Source organism: Artibeus jamaicensis, unplaced genomic scaffold (assembly GCF_021234435.1).
Source record: "Artibeus jamaicensis isolate MK-2021 breed Jamaican fruit bat unplaced genomic scaffold, CSHL_Jam_final scaffold_833, whole genome shotgun sequence".
NCBI classification, from domain to species: domain Eukaryota; kingdom Metazoa; phylum Chordata; class Mammalia; order Chiroptera; family Phyllostomidae; genus Artibeus; species Artibeus jamaicensis.
In genome coordinates, this window is record NW_026522056.1 from 1,980,191 (window position 1) to 1,999,312 (window position 19,122).

Sequence of the window (19,122 nt, forward strand, 5' to 3'; positions counted from 1 at the left end):
CAGGAGCTTAGGTGGAGGTTGGAGGATCCCAGGCGTGGGGTGGCAACGGGCAGACCCAGTGAGGGCACAAGGCAGCTGGCTGACCACCGTCACACATTCAAACGCAGATAAACCAAGAGAGGAGCAAACAGTGAGACGGACCTCGCAGGCTAGGGCCCCAGCGATGGGAATTAGAGCCTGAAAGCACCAATTGGAAAGACTTTCGGGGTTGAGGTGCCTGGAGAAGCTCCCAGGCTCACAGAGAGTTCGTTGGAGAGACCCACAGGGTCCTGGAGGGTGCACAAGCCCACACACCTGGGAACCAGCACCAGAAGGGCCCAATTTGCTTGTGGGAAGTGGCAGAGGGGAGGAAAATCTGAGAGAAAGCAAAACAAACGCCGTTGCCTCTCTCTGACCCCACCCCCTCATACAGTGTCACAACCCAGGACTGGGTTGTCCCATCCTGGTGAACACCTCAGGCTCCGCCCCACATACGTAATAGGCTCAAACAGACCAAAATATTATGGCTCAAGCAGAAAAATAGCTCAAAGCCCCAGAGCCAATAAATCTAAGTGACCAAGAAATAGCTAACCTTTCAGATGCACAGTTCAAAAACACTGCTGATGAGGATGCTCACAGAACTGGTTGATTTTAGTCACAAATTAGAGAAACATATGAAGGCTAAACTAAGTGAAATGAAGAAAAATGCACAGGAAACCAATAGTGATGGAAAGGAAACTGGGACTCAAATCAATGGAGTGGACCAGAAGGAAGGAAAAAGTGACCAAACAGGAAAATATGAAGAAACAAGAATTCAAAAAAATGAGGAGAGGCTTAGGAGCCTCCAGGACATTATTAAACACTCCAACATCCAAATTATAGGGGTACCAGAAGGGGGAAAGGAACAGCCACCAGTGGAAAACTTATTTGAACAAATCATAAAGGAGAACTTGCCTGTTCTGGCCAAGGAAATAGACTTCCAGGAAATCCAGGAAGCTCAGAGAGTCCCAAAGAAGGTGGACCCAAGAAGACACACCAAGGCACATCATAATTACATTAGCCAAGATTAAAATGAAGGAGAGAATCCTAGAAGCAGCAAGAGATAAGGGGACAGTCACCTACAAAGAACTTCCCATCAGACTGTCAGTTGATTTCTCAAAAGAGACCTTACAGGCAAGAAGGGGCTGGAAAGAAGTATTCCAAGTCATGAAATCCAAAGACCTACATCCAAGATTGCTCTATCCAGCAAAGCTTTCATTTAGAATGGAAGGACAGATAAAGAGCTTCTCAGATAAGGTAAAATTAAAGGAGTTGATCATCACCAAGCCCTTATTATATGAAATGTTAAAGGGACTTATCTAAGAAAAAGAAGATAAAAAAGATGAACAGTGAAAGGACAGCAACCTCACAGTTATTAACAACCACACCTAAAACAAAAGCAAACTAAGAGGACAGCTAGATCAGGAGCAGAACCGTAGAAATGAAGATCACATGGAGGGGTAGCAACTGGGGAGTGGGAGGAGGAGAAGGGGGGAGAAGGTACAGAGAATAAGTAGCATAGACAATAGGTAGAAAATAGACGGGGGCAGTGCAAGAATAGTGGAGGAAATATAGAATCTAAAGAACTTGTGACACATGGACATAAATGCAAGGGGGAAGGGGGAGGGGTGTGCAGTGTGGAGAGGAATTAAGGGGGGGATGGGACCACTGTAATGGCATAATCAATAAAATACATTTAAAAAAATAAAAAATACCAATATATTGCATGTCAGCAAAATTAAAAACAGTTGTTTTTTTTACAAAAGACTTTATGAAGAAGATAAAAAGACAAGCTAAAATTTCTTCCAAGGCTGGGAAAAAATTTTGCAAGTCACATATCTAACAAAGTATTTATATTTAGAATACATGCAGAACTCTCAAATTCCACAGTAAAAAAATCTAATTGGAAAATAGACAAAAGACATTGTTGTCTGCAGAATAGTGGTCCACCCCCAAAGCTCTATATCCCCAGGCCTATAATCCCAAGAACCTGTGAATATTGTGAGCCATACAGCAAGGGTAACTAAGACTATAGATGGAATTAAGATTGTTAATTATGTAAATTTGAAGTGGGGAGATTATTCTGGATTATCCATGCCTGTGTTAGTCAGGGTTCTTCAGAGGAAGAGAGCCAATAGGGTATGTGTGTGTGTGTGTGTGTGTGTGTGTGTGTGTATCCCATTGAGACTCAATTTGGATTTGTGACCCCCAGAGCTGATAAAAAATAAACTTAACATAAACTTATGTTGTTTTAAACATAAATTGGAAAGGAAGAAGTAAAATTGCTGTTATTTGCAGATGACATAATATTGCACACAGAGACCCCAAAGATTTCACCAAGAAACTACTAGAACTGATAAATGAACTCAGCAAAGTAGCAATACAAAATTAATATCCAGAAATCAGTTGTATTTTTATACACCAATAACCAACTAACAGAAAGGAAAATTAAGAAAACAATCCCATTTCTAATTGCTTTAAAAATAGGCAGCTTCAACCTGAGTCATGGTTTCTCACTTTCCTCCCCGAACAACATGAGCTTCAGCACATGCTCCAGCTTTTCCACAAGCTACTGGACACTGGGCTTCATGCAGTTGCCCAGCTACTGGGTCCGGCCAGCCAGCAGCACCAGGGCCTCAGGCTCTGGGATCTCAGTGTCCAACTCCACCAGTGTGAGGGGCAGTTGGGGATCTGGGGGCCTGGCTACAGGGATGGCTGGGGGCCTGGTGGGTATAGGGGGTATCCAGAGCAAGAAAGAGACTATGCAATTGTCTCCTTGCCCAAATGACCTGCCTAGAGAGGGTGAGAAGCCTGGAGGCTGATAACCAGAGACTAGAGATAAAAATCCAGAATACTTAGAGAAGAGACCCCAGGTCAAAGACCAAGGTTGTTATTTTTTCAAGGCAATTGAGGACCTGAGGGCTCAGATCTTTGCAAATTCTGTGGATAATGCCAGCATCATTCTGCAGATTAACAATGCCTGTCTTGCTACTGATGACTTCAGAGTCAAGTATGAGTTTCAGAGTCAAGTGGAGCTGGCTGTGCTCCAGTCTGTGGAGAATGACATTAATGGGCTCCAAAAGGTCATTGGTGACATCAATATGGCTTGGCTGCATCTGGAGACAGAGACTGAGGCTCTCAAGGAGCTGCTCTTCATGAAGAAGAACCACGAGGAGGAAGTAAATGGTCTATAAAACCAAATTGCCAATTCTGGGTTGACTGTGGAGTTAGATGCCCCCAAATCTCAGGACTCTGATGAAATCATGGCAGACATCCAGGTCCAGTATGATGAGCTGACACGGAAGAACCAAGAGGAGTTAGGCAAGTACTGGTCCCATCATATCGAAGAAAGCACCACAGTGGTCACCTCACAGACCACTGAGATAGGTGCTGCTAAGATGACATTCATGGAGCTGAGACATATGGTCCAGTAATTGGAGACTGACCTGGACTCAATGAGGAATCTGAAGGTCAATTTGGAAAACAGCCTGAGGGAGCTGGAGACACACTATGCCATGCAGATGGAACAACTCAATGGGATCCTGCTGCACCTGGAGTCAGAGCTGGCCCAGACCTGGGCAGAGAGGCAGTGCCAGTCCCAGCAGTATGAGGTCCTGCTGAACGTCAAGGTCAAGCTGGAGGCTGAGATTGCCACCTACCACAGCCTACTGGAAGAAGGGGAGGACTTCAATACTGTTGATGTGCCAGACAAGAGCCACTGTTTACAAACCATCCAAAAGACCACAACCCACAGGATTTTGGATGGCAGAGTGGTGTCTGAGGGGAGTGACACCAAAGTTCTGAGGCATTAAAAGCAGCAGGCATTCCCATTTGGGCATTCCTTGGTAGCGCTGAAGGCCAATAAAAAGTTCATTGAAAATAACTAAATAAATAATAAAATAAGATACCTAGGAATAAATCTAACCAAGGATGTAAAAGACCTATATTAGGAGATTATAAGACATTGAGGAGGATTGGGACTTCCGCCAGGATGGAGGCATAGGTGGAGACGCTGTGCTTTCTCTCACAACCAAGTTTAGAGACAACTAAATATTAGCAACAGAAAACACAGTCAGAACACAGAAAACTGAACTTTTCGGAAGTCTGATAACAACAAATTCTTCAGCCTGACCGGTAAGAGGGGCGAAACCAGCAGCTGTCGGAGCGGGGTTGCACAGAAAAATTCGGTCAGACGGACTCGGGCCGGGCGCATGGAACCCAGGCACAGGGTTGGACCTAGTAAGCGACTCAGCGAGCGACCTCGGGGAAACAGCGAGGGAGCAGGGCTGCAGGTAGACTGTGGTTGTGCTTTCGTGCGCAGATAAACAAGCGAGGGAGTGGGCGGTGAGACTACAGGACTGAGCAGGCCCCACGGCGAGTGGCAGCAGAGGGTTCCGCCATTTCCCCGCTCTGACCACGCCCCCACATATAGTGTCACAACCCAGCAACCTGAGAGTCCAAGGCTCTGCTACTCATACTTAACGGGCAAGAACAGACCAAAAATGGCTCAAGAAAATCTCAAAGCCCCAGAGCCTATAAATCTAAGTGATGAAGAAATAGCAAAACTCGCAGGTGCACAGTTTAAAACACTGGTGATCAGGATCTTCACAGAACTGGTTGATTATAGCCACAAATTAGACAAACATATGAAGGCGAAACTAATTGAAATGAATGAAATTGCACAGGAAACCAATAGCGATGAAAAGAAAACTGGGACTCAAATCAATGGAGTGGACCAGAAGAAAGCAAATAATGGCCAAATAGAAAAGAGTCAGGAAGCAAGAATTCAAAAAAATGAGGAGAGTCTTAGGATCCTCCAGGACATCTTTAAACGCTCCAACATCTGAACTATAGGGGTACCAGAAGGGGGAAAGGAACAGCCACCAGTGGAAAACTTATTTGAACAAATAATAAAGGAGAATTTCCCCAATCTGGCAAAGGAAATAGACTTCCAGGAAATCCAGGAAGCTCAGAGAGTCCCAAAGAAGTTGGACCCAAGAAGACACACCAAGGCACATCATCATTACATTAGCCAAGATTAAAATGAAGGAGAGAATCCTAGAAGCAGCAAGAGATAAGGGGACAGTCACCTACAAAGGAGTTCCCATCAGACTGTCAGCTGATTTCTCAAAAGAGACCTTACAGGCAAGAAGGGGCTGCAAAGAGGTATTCCAAGACATGAAATCCAAAGACCTACATCCAAGATTGCTCTATCCAGCAAAACTTTCATTTAGAATGGAAGGACAGATAAAGTGCTTCTCAGATAAGATCAAATTCAAGGAGTTCATCATCAGCAAGCCCTTATTATATGAAATGTTAAAGGGACTTATCTAAGAAAAAGAAGTTAAAAAAAACATGAACAGTGAAAGGACAGCAAACTCACAGTTATTAACAACCACACCTAAAACAAAAGCAAACTAAAAGGACAGCTAGATCAGGAGTGGAAACATAGAAATGAAGATCTCAAGGAGGGTTAGCAAGAGGGGAGTGGGAGGAGGAGAAGGTACAGAAAATAAGTAGCATAGACAGTAGATAGAAAATAGATGGGGGGCAAGAATAGTATGGGAAATATAGAATCTGAAGAACTTGAGACACGTGGTCATAAACTAAAGGGTGGTAATGGTGGGGATGGGGGGTAGGGTGGAAGGGAATAGAACAACTGTAATGGCATAATCAATAAAAATAAATTTAAAAAAAAAGACACTGAGGAAAGAAATTGAAGGAGTTATAAATAAATGGAAGTATATACCATGTTCATGGATAAGAAGAATTAACATCATTAAAATGTCCATACTACCCAAATCAATGTATAGATTCAATGCAATTCCTATCAATATTCCAACAACATATTTCACAAAAACTGAAACAAATATTTCAAAAATTTATATGGAACCACAAAAGGCCCCATCTAGCAACAGCATCCTGAGAAAGAAGAAGAAAGTTGGAGAAATTACATTACCTAATATGAAACTATATCATAAGGCCATAATAATCAAAACAGCATGGTATCAGCATAAAAACAGACACATAAATCAGTGGAAGATAGAATAGAGAGCTTACTTAATATTACTAATGAACACTGCAAATATTTGTATTGTCTGCCATGATCATTCCCAGAGGTAGATTGAACTTTACTACTACCTCTATTAGGAAGAAAACTAAAAATCTGCAGTAGTTCCCCATATCAGCAATAAAAAAATTTTAAAAGTCAAAAGATGCCTAGTAAGCCAGTTGTCTTTATAGTCCTTAAGTCATTTTAGGAAACGCTATTATTCTTGTGCACTTCCCTGTGATTTAAGGATTTACTATCTGGAACCTCACCCTTGCCCACAGAAGAGCCCTGACCTATGTGGACCAGGTACCTCACTCTGAGCTACAGACACCGAACTTGGTCCTGGGGTGGGTTGTGATCCAAGCAACTCAACTATAATGCTTTCTTTCTGGCTTTCTCACTGTGCTTTAGGAGAAAACTCAAGACTCTCTAGTGAATGGAGCTGGATGATACCATGAGACATGCAATCATGTTCATTTCTTGTGATGAAAGTCTACTACCAGGAAGAGTTTGGGGCTGATGCTGATGAAAAGAGAAGGGGAAGAGAGGAGTCTGATGAGAGAATGGGAAGACCTGGGGCATCAGCCCCTGCTCTTCAAGTACACTATGGAACTGATGGCTCCAGCAATGTCTTATAACTCAATTAGTTCTCCAGTCTCCTTCCGACGCATCTCTTTCCACTTAAGCAGATTTTGTTTGGTTATGCCACTAGCATCCTACCCCTTCAGATCTCAGGGTCTGCATAATTAAGGAAAGAACCAGACTAGGCAACTGAAACAAGTACACAGCATGTCTGTTATCCTAGGCCACACTAACCTCCCCACTTCTTCCCAGTCACAGACTCTGGGATCAGCTCCTCCCCACACATATTGGACAAGACCCAACTCACTTCCTGTCATGATGTCACAGACCCTGGGCACAACCCTCCCCCACACAGGGCAGGACCCAGTTCACTCTCTGCTGTGATATCACAAGTCCCCAGACATTCCACAGTATCCTGGACACCAAGGTGAGTGAAGCTGAGCGGCGTTCAGGAGAAGGTCCTCCTCCTTCAGCTGGAGGGAATATGGCAGCGAATAAAGGAGTGACCCTCTTTGTTCTGCTGCTGTACTGCTGTCACAAAGCTGAGCAGCCGATTAACGCGTCTTCAGGTACAGTCACAGTGGAGCAAGCAGCAGGTAGAAAAACATGCTCTTCCCTGAGTCAGCTGACCGTGGTCTGGGTGAGAAGGCAGGGGATATCCCTGGGCCTGACAATGTCCTGAAAGAAGCTAATATTCCAGCTATCTTTCTTAAGGAAATTTAGTTTTGAGGTACTTACCGAAGACAGTGTCCTTTGTGTTGCTGGGGTGCCAAAGGGTCTACCCACTCCATGCTGCTGTTGTCCCTTGAACCAGCTCATTCCCATTTATGCCTTTCCTGCTCCCAGGTACAGCCCAGGGATTAGGAGGATGCTCCTGCTACAGCCCTAGGCCAAACTATCTTCTCCCCAGAGCTGGTCTCCTTATCAGACAGTGAAAATGTTAGGTTCCCTCCAATATCTGCCCCACCATGAAAGACAAGTTTGGGGCAGTTTCTAAATCATTTTCTCAGAAGAACATAATTGGGTATCCTAACTATGCTTTGGGGGTCTTTCTGCATCAGTGGGCATTTTGGCCATTGGCCACTAAGTTGGCCTGACCATGAGAAAACAGGGGAGCAGCAGACATGGGCCTCCTGATGGAGGAGGTTACAGCTTCATCTTCCCCAAACTAACTAGAGCATAACCACAGAGTTCAACAGTGAGCCTTTCCTGATGGCCAGGATGTGCACCATGCAAATACAGAGCAAGAACAGTCGACAATCGTGATAACACAGGCACTGGGCCAGTTTAAAAACTGTCAGTAAGAGGTGACAACAGACAAAATTCGATACAGCAGCTACACTTGACAATACACTTTGGAAACTGTGCGGATATTACAAAACATAAATATTTTTCTGCATAAGCTTACTGGCTGACTTGCACAATACTTCCATTATAATTACGGGACAGACACAAAATGAAAAGAATATTTTTAACAAAGTGCTTGCGCGATGCAGCTGTACCCATTCTTAATGACGCATTAATGTCTCCTCCAAAGAGAACTGTACTTTTGTTTGCTTCATTTACCGAAGGTCAGCACACTGGGAAGCGATTGTCATCGCAGCACAGACCTTTTTACATCGTTTTCTTGTATTGTTCTAAGCCCTCCGTGCGCAGATGAGTCAATTGGTATGCAGATTGTCCATCATTAAACCCATTTGAAAATCAGCGTTGTCATTGGTTTAGTGTTAGAGCTTCAGCGTCTGCAGACGCCACTTGAATGCTCTGTGCTGCAGCAAGGGGAAGGTGGCCCTGCCCAGCCTTGGCATGTTGTCAACTCTCTGGTCAGCCTGCTGCTACCTGGGGGGTGGAGGAAGAGGGTGACCCTGACCTTGAGTCAAGGGAATGAATAGGAAGACAACCCAGCTCTAAGAAAGAAGAGTGGGATGAATCCTTTGGTGGGAGGTGCAGAGGGAAAACCAGTACTCAGAGTCGTTACATACTGCCTGGGCCCCCGCAGGGTTAGCTCAGGTCAGCAAGGCCAGGAAGGCTTGAGATGAGGAGTCCAGGGGTTCTATAAAGGACTGACATTTGGGTCTGGTCAGCTCCTCATGAGACTCTGCTCTTACCTGTAAACGGGACCACTCAGAGTCACTCTACTTAAGAAACAGGAGAAACCAGGGTGGCCAGTCCCTCTGGGCCTTCCCCTCCCAGCTAGAGAACCTCAGAGTACCACAGCAACCCACACTTTCTCCACATCATATGCCTAAGCTTTCAGGTGCACTCATTGTTGGAACCATCCATAAAAGCGATAAGAGTGTGCTTTTTACAAAAGGATTGCCATGGCCCACATCACTTGCTCTCCTTAGAGCACTTATGAGCCAGGACAGGTTTTATTCACCTAGAGGGAGCACAGGGCACCAGTGAGCGCTGCCCCGGAGTGTAGGCGTCAGCTCAGAGCACGCGGGCAAATGTGTCACACCATCCTCAGAGCCACCTTGCCTGACACTGTCCAGATGAGGACCCAAACCCAGGAACTCTGCAGGGCACTGCAAAACTGAGTCCATTTAAAGAGAAGTCAGTGCAAATTCAACAAAATTGTAAACTCTTAGGGTTTTCATTTCCCAACTAGGTCCAGCTACCAAAATACCACTTAGATCAATAAAACAGGAGGATATGCCTGAAGTATTTGGTAAGGAGCCTCCTGTTATCAAACATCTGGTCTGTGCCTGGATGGGGTTGGGTGACTGTCAGTGGATGTTTCCCGGATAACCTGGTGCATACTGCACAAGGGGGAGGTGGTTTGGTTTGAGGCTGGAATCATGTTCCCATGTCCCATAGCTTGAATGCTTATGTCTAAGAGTCAGACTCCCGAGAAATTAAGAAAGATGTAGGATTTTAGGTTGTTAAAACTAAGAAAGGTCTTGGAGCCTCACTTCTAAAGTGAGGTCCATGAGCCAGCAGTGCCTGCATCACCTAGGGAACTTGTTGGAAATCCCCCACCTGGAAGCATGGGTCTCACCCAGGGCTGCTGAAGAGAAATACAGTGCAACCACAGATATCATTTTCAATTTTATAGTGGTCACAGTTCTCAAAAAAAGAAGCAAGTGAAATTAATAACATTGTTAATATTATTTCAACATGTAACCAATATAAACTTACCATTGAGATATTTTAAGTCTTTGTCTCATTGAGTCATCAAAATCAAGGTGTACCCCACACTTAGAGGACATCTCAGTTGGACCAGCCACATTCTGTGTGAGTTCGAGTGACCAGAGCCACAGGACCCAAAGTTCGGGTCCAACCTACCGTTTTCTATTTGGGAAACTGAGGCCTAGAGAAGTCCTCTGAGCAGAGAGCAGGAATCAGAGCATGGATTCCCGAGCCCCAGTTTATGTCAGGACATTTATGTTCCCTGCCACCTATTCCTGGGAGTAAGCATTTCAGGTCACCAGGGGAAGTGTGACACTGACACTGCTGAGGCTTAGAAGCCTCAGGGGTACAACACCAAGCATAACATCATAGGGGTATAGAGGGGGACAGAGAGCAAGGGACTGAGAACCTGTTTCAAGAAATAACGACAGAAAACCTCCCTAACATGGAAAAGAAAAAAAAAAGACAAGTCTGGTTGCTTGTTTGTTTCGTTGATTAGGTTACACTTATAGGTGAGATCACATTGTATTTGTCTTTCACCTCTTATTTCACTCCATGCTTATTTCACCTAGCATAATGCGCTCCAGATCCATCCATGCTATCCAGAGACACTGAAATTAAGAACAAACTGACAGTAACCAGAAGGGAGGTGGGAGAGAATAAAGGGGAGGGGAGGGAGCAGGGTTTTGAGGAACATCTATAAAGGACAAATGTACAAAACCCAAGTGGGGTAGGATCAAGGGTGGGAAGTGGGGATGGCTGGGGTGGGGGGGGAGTGGCAGGGGGAAAATGAAGACAACTGTACTTAAACAACAATAAAAAACTTTTTTTAAGAAGTCTGGGAAGTGCAGAGTCCCAAACAAGATTAACCCAAAGAAGCCCACACCAAGACACATAATTAAAATGGCAAAGATGAAAAACAAAGAAAGAATTTTAAAAGCAGGAAGAGAAACATAAATTAGTCACTTACAAGAGAATTCCCATAAGACTGACAGCTCATTTCTCAACAGAAACTTTTCAGGACAGAAGGGATTGACATGAAATATCCAAAGTGATGAAAAGCAAGGACCTACAGCCAAGACTACTCTACTGAGCCAGGCTATCATTGAAAATTGAAGGAGAAAGAAAGAGCTTCCCATAAAAGAAAAAGCTAAAGGAGTTCATCACTGGTTCATGAAATCAGTATTATCAGAAATGTTAAAGGGACTTCTTTAAGAAGGGGGAAAGGAACATAAATATGAATAATAAAATGGCAATGACTATCTACTGATCAATAATAACTTTAAATGTAAGTGGATTACATACTCCACTTAAAAGACATAGAGTAGCTGAATGCATTAAAAAAACAACCATATATAGTGTCTATAAGACCTATCTCAGAATGAGTGATACACACAGACTTAAAGTTAAGGGGATGAGAAAAGATATTTCATGCAAATGAAATGAAAATAAAGCTGTGGTAGCAATACTTATAGCAGACAAAATGGGTTTTTAAACACAAGCTATATTAATAGACAAAGAAGGACATAACATAATAAAGGAATCAATCAAACAAGAGGATATAACCCTTGTAAACATTTTCATACCTGACATAGGCACACCTAAATATATAAAGCAAATATTAATGGACATAAAGGGAGAGATCAACAGTAATAGTTGGTCATAGTAGGTAATTTTAACACCCCACTGACATCAATGACTAGATCTTCTAGGCAGAAAATTAACAAGAAAACGGTGACCTTAAATGACAATTAGACCAGAAGGATTTAATTCATATTTTTAGAGCATTTTACCCCAAAGCAGCACAATGTACATTTCTTTCAAATGCACATGGAAAATTTTGCAGGATAGATCACGTTAGGACACTAAACAAGTTTGAATAAATTTGAGAAGCTTGAAATCATATCCAGCATCTTCTCTATCATAATGGTATGAAACTAGAAATTAATTGCAAGAAAAAACTGAAAATACAAATATATGGAGGGGTCAATAATGTGTCACTAAATAAGGAATAAGTTAACAATAAGATCAAGGAAGAAATCAAAGATACCTTGAGATAAATGAGTATGAAAACACAATGACCCAAAAAACTAAGCGTTACAGTAAAAGCAGTCTTAAGACAGAAAGTCACAGCAATTCTTGCCTACCTCAAGAAACCAGAAAAATCTTAAATAAACAATTCAACTTTACACCTAAAGGAACTAGAAAAAGAACAATAAACAAAGCCCAAAGTGAGTAGAAGAAAATAATAAAGGTCAGAGTGTAAATAAATGAAGTAGAGTCTTAGAAAACAATACAAAAAATCAAAGAAACCAAGAGCTGCTTCATTGAAAAAATAAATAAAACTGATAAATTTATTAACCAGACTCATCAGAAAGAAAAGAAAGATGGAGTTCCAGGCAAGATGGAGGTGTAGGTAAAAACCCTTTGTTTCCTCACACAACCAAGAGGAAGATAACAGCTAATCTAAAATCTATAAACAACCAGAAGTGCCAGAAAACTAAACTGCACAGAACTCTGACAACCAAGGAATGAAAGAAAAAGTCAACCAGAACAACTAGACCAGTAAGAACCAGTGGTGAGGCAGCAGACCAGGCAGGTGGGGATGCCTGAAGGTGAAACTGAGACTCAGAGCTCACTGTGGACTATGGCATTGCCTCAGTGACAGAAACTCCAAGTCTCACACAGAGTCTGTTAGAAAGTGGACTAGAGCCAAGCAGGCAAACTGCATCATTCCCTCTCTGGCCCCTGCCCCACAGGCAGTGCCTCAGTGCAGCAAAGAGGGTTGCCCTGCCCTTAGGTGAATACCTAAGGCCCCACCCCCTTGTAACTTAACAGGTGCATGGAGACAAAGAAATAGGACCCAAATGAAAGAACAGAGCAAAACTTCAGGAAGAAAGATAAGCAATGAGGACATACAGAGCCAACCCATCTGATGGAGAGTTTAAAACCCTGGTAATCAAAATACAGAACTGATTGAGCTTGGTTTAAAAATTAAAAAACAAATGAAAGATACCCAAAATGAAATAAGCAAAATATTTAGGGAACCACCAGTGACAGGAAGGAAACCAGGACTCAATGCAACAATTTGGAGCAAAAGGGAAAAATAAACATCCAACCAGAACAGAATGAAGGAACAAGAGTTCAAAAAAGTGAAGAGAGACTTATGAACCTCTGGGACAACCTGAAATGTTCCAATATCCAAATTATAGGGGTGTCAGAAGGAGAAGAGGAACAGCAAGAAATTGAAAACTTATTTGAACAAATAATGAAGAAAAACTTTCCCAATATGATAAAGAAATAGACTTCCAGGAAGTCCAGGAAACCCACAGAGTTCTAAAGAAATTGGTCCCAAAGAGGAACATACCAAGGCACATCATTAAGTAACCCAAGATTAAAGATAAAGAGAAAATCCTAAAAGTAGCAAGAGGAAAGGAGAGAGTTACCACAAAGGAGTTTCCATAAGACAATCAGTTGATTTCTCAAAATAAACCTTGCAGGCAAGAAGGGGCTGGAAAGAAGTGTTTGAAATCATAAAAGGCAATATTCAATATTACTCTATCCAGCAAAGCTATCATTTAGAATGGCAGGGCAGATGCAGTGCTTCCCAGATAAGGTCAAGTTATGAAATGTTAAAGGGACTTATCTGAGAAAAAATATGAACAATAAAATGACAACAAGCTCCCAACTATCAACAAATAAACCTAAAAAAAAAGAAAACAAAAACTGAGCAAACAACTAGAACAGAAACAAAATCAGAGAAATGGAGATCACATGGAGAGATTTCAGTGGGGAGGGGGAAAGGAGGAATAGTGGGGAAAGGGTAAAGGAAAGAAGAAGCATAATTAGTGGGCATAAAATAGATGGAGAGAGGACAAAATGGTATAGAAAACAGAGAACTCAAAGAACTTATATGTACAACCCACAGACATGAACTAAGTGGGAGGGAATGCTGGAGGGTTGGGGGTACAGGGCAGAGAGGGGATAAAGGGGGAAAATTGGGAAAACTGTAATAGAATCAGTAAAAAATATTTAAAAGGAAAGAAAAGAAAAGGAAGAGGATCCAAGTAAATAAAATCAGAAATGAAAGAGAAGTGGCAACTGACATCACAGAAAATTACAAAGGATTAATAAGAAAATACTATGAACAATTCTATGCCAACAAATCAGACAGTCTGGAAGAAATGGATAAATTCCTAGAAATAAAACTAAAACAAGAAGAAACAGAAAATCTGAACAGATGGATTACTACCAATGAAATCAAATCAGTAATCCAAAAAAAAACCCATCCAACAAACAAAAGTCCTAGACTGGACAGCTTCAAGGGTGAATTTTACCAAACATTCAAAGGACAATTAACATCTATCCTTATTCAAGAGAAGGGAAGGCTCTCATTTTATGAGGCCACTATTGTCCTCATTTCAAAACCAAACAAAGACATTATAATAAAAGAAAATTATATGCCAATATACCTGATGAACATAGATGCGAAAATTCTCAACAAAATATTGGCAAACAAAATTCAGCAATACATTTAAAAGATCAAGTGGGATTTATTCCAGGGATGCAAGGTTAGTTTAATACCCATGAATCAATTAAGCTGCTATATTACATAAACAAAATGGATACAAATTATGAGACCATATCAATAGATGCAGAAAAAGCAATTGACAAAATTCAGCATCCGTTTATAATAAAAGCTGTGGGTAAGTGGAAATAGAGGGAACATACTTCAACATAATAAAGGCCATATATGGCAAATTCATTGCTAACATCATATTCAACAGGTAAAAACCAAAAGTGTGACTGTTGTGCTACAGGAATGGGGGAACTCACACCTGCCACTTATTCATTTATCCTCCGCTACAGTTAAGGAATATGTTTGCAATGTATTTCACTGCTTTACTGAGGCCTCATAAAAAGCTCAATGAAATATAGACCCCATTTTACAGAAGAGAAGACTGAAGGTCTGAGAGAAACATGACTAAGATCCCATCGTGGTGAGAGCAAAACCAGGATGTGATTCAGCTCTGTTTGACACAAAATCCTGGACTCTTATGTTATGATCTTCCTGGGAGAGGTCAGAAGGACGTAAAGAAAAACAATGCCACATGATGCGGTACTACCTTAGTGCCTACATGAGGACAGCTTGGGGAAAGTCTCAGAGGGGGCAGAATGACAGCAGGGGCAAAAAGAATTGTGCCTACACCTGGTGCCAGGTTTCCAGTGTCATATCTTTTGGGGTCAATATTTATTGTCCAAGCAATCTGAATGTTCTCAGGTTTCTGGAAATTACTTAGGAAGACAGTGGTCTTCCCACCACAGACAAAGTTCTTTAAATAGCCAGCTCCCGTGTCCATGGGGTCCCTGAGGTCCTGTTCCCAGTCACTGCATCACAGATTGCATCAGCTTGTGTAGAGCAAAACGGTGTGGGTCCTGCATCACTGGCTCTGACATAACCTTCTATCTTTTCCTAAGATGAAGTTGTAGTCCAAGATGTATTGAATCCAAATAAATCATCCAGGTCTGGAACACACAGGACAACAGTGCTATCAACAAAAATATTCAAGGAAAAAAGCAAGTATACATTTTTTAACCCTGTAATTGCATGTATTCCTAGAGCTCTATGGTATTAAATGCACAGTTCCATCATTTTATCACTTAAGGCCAGCTACTTCTGGGGCAAAAGCAAATGGAGATGTGAAAGAAGCCATTGTACTGAACAATTTCTATAATCTGCTCGAGACTGAGGAGGTCAAACCTAGACAATGTCCCTTTATTTTGGGGTGGCCTCTGGGGTGCACATGCAAACAAGTGGGTTCAGGTATTGTAGAAACATGGGCGTGGGAAAATAGAAATGTTCCCTAAGCCAGTTAGTGTGGCACTCACCTTAGCTTCTAAGAGAGCAGGCAGAGGCCATGACACCATTAGAGGGGAGCAAACTCAGGTCTGAAAAAGGACACGCCCAAGGCTTCACACGCTGCTAGTGGTGAATAAAAGCAAAGAGTGTGCTTTTCAAAAAATGCAGCTTCATGTTGCCCAAAATGTACATAAATGAAGTAGCACACTGAGAAGTAAGACAGAATATTTGGTTGACATTTGCTAAGGAGAGTGCTGGGTACCAAAAATCTACATGCAGTTCAGCATTTTCTTGAAATTTTGTATCCAGAAGTAAATTCCAAGTCCTTGGATTAGCTCCCCCAACATCTGCTGAGACCCAAACTGCTGGGTGCAAGGCGGTCAGATGATGCCCGACTCTCTGTTTACACATTAACTTTCCAACGCACATCTCCAGTGGAACCTGAAAACTCTATTAGCATTCTACCCTAATGTTTTAAAATAAAGTATGGACCAAAATGTTTATGTGTGTAATCAAGAAAACATTTCTTCATTTTTTCCATGTTTTTCTTCAAAGATGCTGGCACGGATGATAATGATCAAGGTGGTCCTAATAGTTATCATGAACTGCCAGATAATTCACAAGTCTCTCTTGGCAGTGAGGACAAAATTCTCAATAATGGTATGTGCAACCCAATAATTCCCCTCCCTGAGCTGAGAGCTTCGTGAGGAGCACAGAGGGGCCAGACAGATGGGGATGCAAGCAGGTCAGGTCCTGACGGAGGGTGGTTGTGGAGGGCGGCTACCGTGGTTGGAGAGCCCAGCTGCTTCACCAGCGCAGGCAGACTTCCTGCCGCTGTCAGGGCCGAGGGCCCACCAGCTCCTACCCTTGCCCATGGGTCTGCCCCTGGTGCATACTTATTTTCTTATTGTCGATGTACCTCCAGTGTAAATTCTTAGAATTGGGACAGCTGGGTCAAAAAATGAGTGAATGTGTATGTAATCTTAACAGTCAGATGGCACCTGACTTTATATTTACATAATTTTCCAAGACACATTTTCCAATAAAACTCAAAAACAGTATTAGTGCTCAGTTTAATTTTTTAAAACAAAGTATGGGTCAAAATGTTCATAAGTGTGTAATCAAGGATGTATGTCTCATTTTCTTTTTCTCCCATGTTTTTTGTCAAAGGATCCAGTGTCAAAGACAGTTCCCAAGCCAGTAGTCCTGAGGCTTATGGTGAGTCACATTTCCCTTCCAGCAGAAAGGACAGAATTCTCAATAATGGTCCATGAGAATTGGCAGTTCCCCTGCCTCCACTGCGCAGGAAGCGGCAGAGGCAGAGTGTGTGGGAGTCCGTATCTCTGGGCACCACAATGTGTGCTGCCATGGTGTCGCCCTTTCTACCTCTCTTGTGGATGAGGAGCGGTCTTCCAGTGTCGTTTCCATGTGCAGGTCTGCAATTAAAAGCGAGCTTCATTATCATGTGTTTGATCGCTTTTTATATCGTTTTTGTTCATTTTTTAGTATTCTTTTTTATATCATTTTTGTGAATGTTCTGTTCATGACATCTCATTTTTCCACTAGGTTTTTGGTCTTTTATTTTCAATGTAAGAGATCTTTATACTTTGAGAATATTACACCTTTGAGATATATGTGACAAATACTTTTTGGAGTTTGTCAGATAACTTTTGACTACGTTTGTGATTTTCTTCATGCAAACAAATTCAATTTTTGTGTAGTCAAAATTATCCATCTTAAATTGCTACAAATTTTCCCTACACCTTGGCTAAGGGCATTCTATTATGTTTCACCTACTGCTTACATGACTTCATCTATTTGGTAACGTTTAGATCCCTCACCTATTTGGAGTTTTCTTAGGGTATGTTTCTAATTTCTATCTTTTTACACATGGCTACCCACTCATCCCAGTGCCATTTGTTTATAAAGTTCATTTTTGCACCCAAGACAGGCAACACCACACTTGTTTTATACTAACTTCCCATGTGCATGGATACCTCTCCTCAGGTGTACATCTGATCCAAGTGCCCTGCTTGATCCTTAATGTGCCAGCCCCGCTTTTGTTTTCCGTAAAGCGTGTTTTCAACTCTTGGAGGATAGTAACCCTCTTAGTTTAGTTTTTTTTTTTTTCAGTGTTTTCCTGATTGTTGCATTTTTTGTCAACATGTCTAAGCTCTGTTTTTTAAGTTGTATTTTTATTGGGATTGCATTACATTTCTAAAATAACTAAGGAAGAACTGGTGTCTTAATAATGTTGACTTGTTCTGTCGAAGAAGAGTTGACATCTTTCCATTTGTTCAACTCTACTGTCATCTCTTTGAGGATAATTTTAAAATATTCCTTGTTCTATATTTCATGTTAACTTTATTCCTAAGTATTCAATTTTTTGTTCCTACTACAAGTGAGATTGTGTCTATTATTATGTATTTTAATTTGTTACTTGTGTATATAAATCCTACTGATTTCTGTAGGTTAATATTTTATTCTGCTGTCTTATAGACTTCTTTTATTGATTCTGCTTTATCACTGATTCTATAGGGTTTCCCAGATGTACTGTATTATTATTTATAAATAGAATTTTAATTTTCTTTTTTAAATATATTTTATTGATTATGCGATTACAGTTGCCCCATTTCCCCCCTTTATACCCCTCCACCCTGCACACCCTTCTTACCCACATTCCCCCCTACCACTTAGTTCATGTCCATGAATGGTACATATAAGTTCTTTGGCTTCTACATTTCCTGTGCTATTCTTAACCTCCCCCTGTCTATTTTTTACCTATCATTTATGCTACTTATTCCCTGAACATTTTCCCTTATTTACCCCCTACCCTTCCCCACTGATAATCCTCCATGTGATCTCTATTTCTGTGATTCTGTTGCTTAGTTCATTTTTGTTTCTGTTTTTCTTTTGTTTAGGTTTCATTGTTGATAGTTATGAGTTTGTTGTCATTTTACTGTTTATAGCTGTGATCTTCTGTTTCTTAGATATGTCCCTTTCACATTTTATGTAATAAGGGCTGGGTGATGATGAACTCCTTAAACTTGACCTTAGCTGGGAAGCACTTTATCTGCCCTTCCATTCTAAATGATAGCTTTGCTGGATAGAGTAATCTTGGATGTAGGTACTTGCCTTTCATGACTCCAAGTAATTCTTTCCAGCCCCCTTCTGCCTGCAAGGTTTCTGTTGAGAAATCAGCTGATAGTCTTATGGGCACTCTTTTGTAAGTAACTCTCTCCTTTTTTCTTGCTGCTTTTAAGATTCTCTCCTTCATTTTAATCTTAGGTAATATAATTATGATGTGCCTTGGTGTGTGCTTCCTTGAGTCCAACTTCTTTGGACTCTCTGAGCTTTCTGAACTTCCTAGAAGTCTATTTCCTTTGTCCGATTGGGGAAGTTCTTCATTATTTGTTCAAATAAGTTTTCAATTTCTTGCTCTTCCTCTTCTCCTTTTGACACCCCTGTGATTTGGATA

At 41.6% G+C, this 19,122-nt stretch overlaps 1 pseudogene; it reads left to right on the forward strand.

Moving 5' to 3' along the window:
- Positions 1-2,552: 2,552 nt before the first annotated feature.
- Positions 2,553-3,830, forward strand: LOC119045832 (keratin, type I cytoskeletal 18-like; annotated as a pseudogene).
- The last annotated feature ends 15,292 nt before the right edge of the window (positions 3,831-19,122 follow it).